The sequence below is a fragment of the Tachypleus tridentatus genome, chromosome 12, assembly GCF_004210375.1.
Source record: "Tachypleus tridentatus isolate NWPU-2018 chromosome 12, ASM421037v1, whole genome shotgun sequence".
In the NCBI taxonomy this organism is placed as follows: Eukaryota; Metazoa; Arthropoda; class Merostomata; order Xiphosura; family Limulidae; genus Tachypleus; species Tachypleus tridentatus.
In genome coordinates this window covers 121,291,762-121,297,761 of record NC_134836.1, presented here as the reverse complement: position 1 = coordinate 121,297,761, position 6,000 = coordinate 121,291,762, and positions in this window count along the sequence as shown.

Here is a 6,000-nt window from a genome sequence, read left to right as displayed (position 1 = left end):
AAGACCCCTACGATTAAAGTATAGCTGTCCATAATATCGAATTACTGACGAGAAAGAAGCCAACCAGCCAATCAACAGCATGTGCCACCACACTGGCTTTCAACCAAATAAAATAATTGACTGCAACTTTATAACGCACCCACAGCTGAACGTACGGAGAAAGTTCAGTGAAACTTATTTAGTGAAATTGAAATAATAGAAATGAAGGGTCCATAAAGTCCTTTAATATCTTCGGTTCTATATAAGATATATAGAATATATAAGATGTACACAATCTGTAAAATCTCTTTATTCAAGAGTTAGCATATTTAATTGTAAGAATGTTAACTTTCAACACATCCACCATTCTTCCAACAACACTTGAAACATGCACACTTGCTTAAATAATTTTGTGAACAGGAACACCTTCTTCCGTCTTACCGATTTTTGTGGACGATTCTGTTCTACAGACAACAGTAGTACCGATTTTTGTGGACGATTCTGTTCTACAGACAACAGTAGTACCGATTTTTGTGGACGATTCTGTTCTACAGACAACAGTAGTGTACCGATTTTTGTGGACGATTCTGTTCTACAGACAACAGTAGTACCGATTTTTGTGGACGATTCTGTTCTACAGACAACAGTAGTACCGATTTTTGTGGACGATTCTGTTCTACAGACAACAGTAGTACCGATTTTTGTGGACGATTCTGTCTCTACAGACAACAGTAGTACCGATTTTTGTGGACGATTCTGTTCTACAGACAACAGTAGTACCGATTTTTGTGGACGATTCTGTTCTACAGACAACAGTAGTACCGATTTTTGTGGACGATTCTGTTCTACAGACAACAGTAGTACCGATTTTTGTGGACGATTCTGTTCTACAGACAACAGTAGTACCGATTTTTGTGGACGATTCTGTTCTACAGACAACAGTAGTACCGATTTTTGTGGACGATTCTGTTCTTACAGACAACAGTAGTAAATCGATTTTTTGTGGACGATTCTGTTCTACAGACAACAGTAGTACCGATTTTTGTGGACGATTCTGTTCTACAGACAACAGTAGTACCGATTTTTGTGGACGATTCTGTTCTACTAGACAACAGTAGTACCGATTTTTGTGGACGATTCTGTTCTACAGACAACAGTAGTACCGATTTTGTGGACGATTCTGTTCTACAGACAACAGTCTCGTCTTTTACCCTAGGGCTTCCAGTTCGTGGATTATCGTTAATGGAACCAGTCTCCTTAAATTTTTTTCATCCAGTTCTGAATTGTATTTTTGTGGGGAGCTTCCTTATTCTAATGAGATCTGAATCATCTTCTGACGACTGACACAGACTTCAGATCAGCCATAGAACACGATTGATCTTTTTCTTTAATCGGTACAATAAAGGGTTTATTATCTGGAAAATAAAAGAAAGAAATGAGAACAAATGGATAATTATGGACACACTGTATATTATCAAAGTATTTACATGAATGTATGTACACTGCTGGCCAAAATCTTAAGGCCAATGAACACAAAGAAAAAATGTGCATTTTGCGTTGTTAGACTCAACCACTTATTTCATTCAATAGAGCTTAGAAAGATGACAATAAGAAAAGAGAAAATAAAAATAAAAGTTTTTAGCATTTAATAGAGAAAAAGTGAACAATATGAAATTAGCCTAAATACCAGCTGTTCAAAAGATTAAGACCATACCAAAAAGAAGTCCTAAACAGGGTAGGAAATGTCCAACAAGAGGTCTCAGTAGCGAGTTGCATATCCGTCATTGCGAATAACTGCAAACATTCGCTTTGGCATGGTCGATATATGCGTTTGCATAAGGCTGGCTGGAATGTTATTCCAAGTGGAGAAGATGGTTTCACGAAGATCATGCACTGTTTGGAATTTACGTCCATTTCTATGGACTTCCCTTACCATCCACCCCAAACATTTTCAATGGAATTCAGTTCGGGCGAACACGCTGGATGGTCCAAAGTAATTACGTTATTCGCCATGAAAAAGTCCTGCAGGCATTGTGGATTGCAGCGTCCGTAAGTGCCTTAATCTGGTTCGACGATCGGCTGGTGTTTTGCCGGACAATCCGTCGAATCCTCCTGCTCAACGCCGGCGAAATTTTCTTGGGCCTATCACTTAAAATTCTCGTTCCGTATCCCTCAGGGTATTTTAAGAAATTTACAACAACAGTTTTACTAAGCCTAATCTCACCAGCGATGGCACGTTGAGAGAGACCTTGCTTTTGCAGCTCGACAATTCTGCCACGTTCAAACTCTGTCAACTTTTTAGCCTTTGCCATGTTTTAACATAATGTAACACAGGAGATGTCAGCGGGATATGTTGAACATAAATGACCAAATTTCGTTACGTGTTTACCGATTAACGCTTTGTTTCAGTATGGTCTTAAACTTTTGACCAACTAGTATTTAGGCTAATTTCATTGTGTTCACATTTTCCCTATTAAATGCTAAAAGTTTTTTTTTTTTTCTTTTTTCTTATTTTTTTCATTTTTGGAAGCTCTACTCAAATAAGTGGTTGAGTCTAACAACGCAAAATACATATTTTTCTCTTGTGTTCATTGGCCTTAAGATTTTGGCCAGCAGTGTATGTGTGTGTGTATTTTCTTATAACATAGCCACATTGGGTCATATGCTGTGTCTACCAAAGAGAATAGAACCCTGATTTTAACGTTGTAAATCCGAAGACTTATTCGCTGTACTCCTTTGTAAGAGAAAATATTTAAAGATTATATTTCCAGTTAAAATAGGAGTTGTATATGGGTCGTTTAGCTTGAATTCCTGCAAAGCTACATAAAGATCACCAGAGCTAACTATCTTTAAGTTAGCAACAGATAGACGAAAGGCAGCTGGTCAACACTACTCACCGCCAGGTGGTTAGGGCGCTCAACTCGTAATCCAAGTGTCGCGGGCTCGAATTCCTGTCATAACAAATATGCTCGCCCTTTCAGATGTGCGAGCGTTATAATGTGATGGTCAATTCTGTTGGTAAAAGAGTAGCCCAAGAGTTCGTGGTGGGTGGTGATGACTAGCTGCCTTCCTCTATTCTTACACTGCTAAATTAGGGACGGAAGAGCATAGCCCTCGTGTAGCTTTGCGCGAAATTCGAAACAAAATAAACCAATCCTTAGCTTCTTCCCGTTAATAAAGTGAGAAGGCGTGTCCTCCAGTGAGCCCCCACCGAGCCAATTGATAAATTGACAAATGTTGCAAAGACAGTGACTTGTCAAACATGAAAAAATGCGAAGGTAATAAAATGAAATAAATTAGATTCTTAGAGAATTGTTCAGAGACTTTAGATTTTTTTTCTCTCTAAAAGTATACTTTAATAAATTGTTCTTATTGCTTGTTTTTGGACGTCAATAAAAGCGATGACGCAAAACGTATATTCAGGAATTTCAAATAAGCGTCTCGAGACTTCTTGAGCTCTTTGTTAATTTTCTTTTGTTGCACAGCGAGGAAAAATAGTAAACGTTTTTTATTTATATTTTCTGTGCCCACACGAACATTCAGCGTGGTGTCAAACACGTAGTAGTCTGTCACTGAATGACATAGAATAGTCATGACATTAAGAATTACGTCATTTAGGAAATTCTAAACATCTTTATACAAAAAAAAAAAGCTTGAGCACCTCTATAACAAGAAAGCTAACAATGGAATACGTGATGTCCAACAAGCTATATTAAATAACACAGGAAATCAGGTGTTCGTAGTTTACGCTCGAACAAACTGTGTACTTTACAGAAACGTGCGTTTCGTTCTTTAATTGCACGTTCTGTCGTTTTGGTAACTAATAGTTCATTTGGTAATAATTCATCATCAACATTTACAGTGCAACTTGATTGTTTTCATCCATTTTGATCCAAGTAATGTTAACACTGTCAACAGCCCACGAAAGTTTTCAGGGTTGTATACACTAGTAGTATGCCCTAAATACCTAGTGTCACAGTCAGCTTGTCGTTAAGTGTCAAATTTCGTTTGTTAGGTTAGTTGTTCTGTAGCAAAGCCACATTGGACTATCAGCTTTGTCCACAGTGAGGAATCGAATCCTTGATGTTAATGTTGCAAATCATCAGACATGCTGCTGTCCCACCAGGGTACCATAAAACTGTGTTTGCCAAAGGATGTGTCGTGGCATGCTGTGTTGCACGTGTGACTCTCAAAATTAAAGGTTTAAAGGTCAACAGTTACAATAAAATATGAGCAACCGTTTTACTGTGATGACCAATAAAACTCCAATAAGAAACCGTTTTATTTACTGCTGATTGTTTATTGGGTATTTGTGTTTGTGATTTTGAACTTAGTTTGCTGTGAGAGACATAGTTGGTGGTATGTCGAATTATTTTTAGTGAATCCAAAAGTGACCAGAAAAGAGGAAAAGAAGTAATATGGTAATTGGAATAAAAACCAACTATGAATTTATGAGATAAAAAATATAATAAATATCCTAAAAAATTAACCAGCGAGAACCAGTTTCAAACAAATATATTTTATTCCTTGCCACAAGAAGTCTCTCGTAATCGTATCACAAAAAATGAACCATTATGTGTGTGTATGCGATCACCCATCACCAAGAGTCGGCTGGTTAGATTCCCTTTGTTGTTGTTATGTGTCAACTGGAATTTAGTGTGCATGGACTTCTCTGTTTTAGGATTTTTTGGCCGAGACGAGAAATAAATTCCTCGAAATAGGACACTTTTCCTATTTTCATAAGCGTTTGGCTTTTAATTTAAAGTACTTTATCAGCTAAATAAGTTAATTATTCTCCACAAGGGAAAATGTGAAATGGGCATATAATGAGAACTTTGTAGATTTAATAACAAAAAATGGAAACATTACCAAATATTATTCTTTAAATAGTTGTTTAATCTTTGACCTGTTTTCAGCTAGTATATATAATGAACCAGTTTCATAATATCCTAGTATATTTGACATTATAATTTTTTTGTTTCTCAGACAGTACCTAATAACAACAGTCTCAGTAGCAATGGCAAGAGCTGGTGATAGTTCTGAACATAACAATAATCTAAGTAGAAGTAGTGAGAACTGGTGATAGTTCTGATCAAAGTAACTTTGTAAATGCACCTCCTTTGTGATTTAGCGATCAGTTTAATGGTTTATATATAGACTAAAATTACCGTATTGCGATTGATACCCGGTCGGCAGCGCTATTAGCCCATTGTGTAGCTTTTCACTTAAAAACAAACAAATTAGCCTTATTAAAAAAAAATCTTAGAACGTTTTTCTTTTATAGTGTGATTTTACTTTAATTTTATAAAAGGTGATGTGACCTGCGCGACATCTAGTAGCGTTATATCTAATTACAATGATTAAAACGTAATATTTTGTTCGTTTTGCTTTAAGAAAAGTCCTGAAATGCACGTTTTAAAATATTATTGTAAAACTACTGAAATACTTTGATTAGTTTCGAAACTTTCTAGATTTATTGCGATAAATATCAAGAAAAGAGTCGATGAACATGTGTAAGTAGTAAGTATCATTTTATATTATACAATTATTTTAAGCAAAGTTATACCATTCACATTATGTATTTAATTATAACCAATTTTATCTCCTACAAGTGGCACAGTGGTATATGTTACCATACTTACACCGCTACCCAGGGTAGGTAGAGAACAGATTGCCCATTGCGTAGATTCTAAATAAACATAAAGCAATTAAACTCTAGTATACTCTAGCTACAGTGAGCTACATGTTTTTAATGTTGTAATTTATGTGTTAACTAGAGGGCACATTATTGGAAAATTATAGTTTGACGTCAAGTTTTGTTCAGTACTTTCGAACATAAGTACCCTCTATAGCGCCACAAATCTACAACTTTCTTTAAATTTAATAGCAGAATATTGCCATAAGAAAATATACGAAATAAAAATTAATTCCAAAGATTCAAATAATCGTAGTTTCAAAATTAAAGAAACTCCTAAAAAAACAATCCAGAACTAAATCTTCATGGATTATCCATCCAGACTG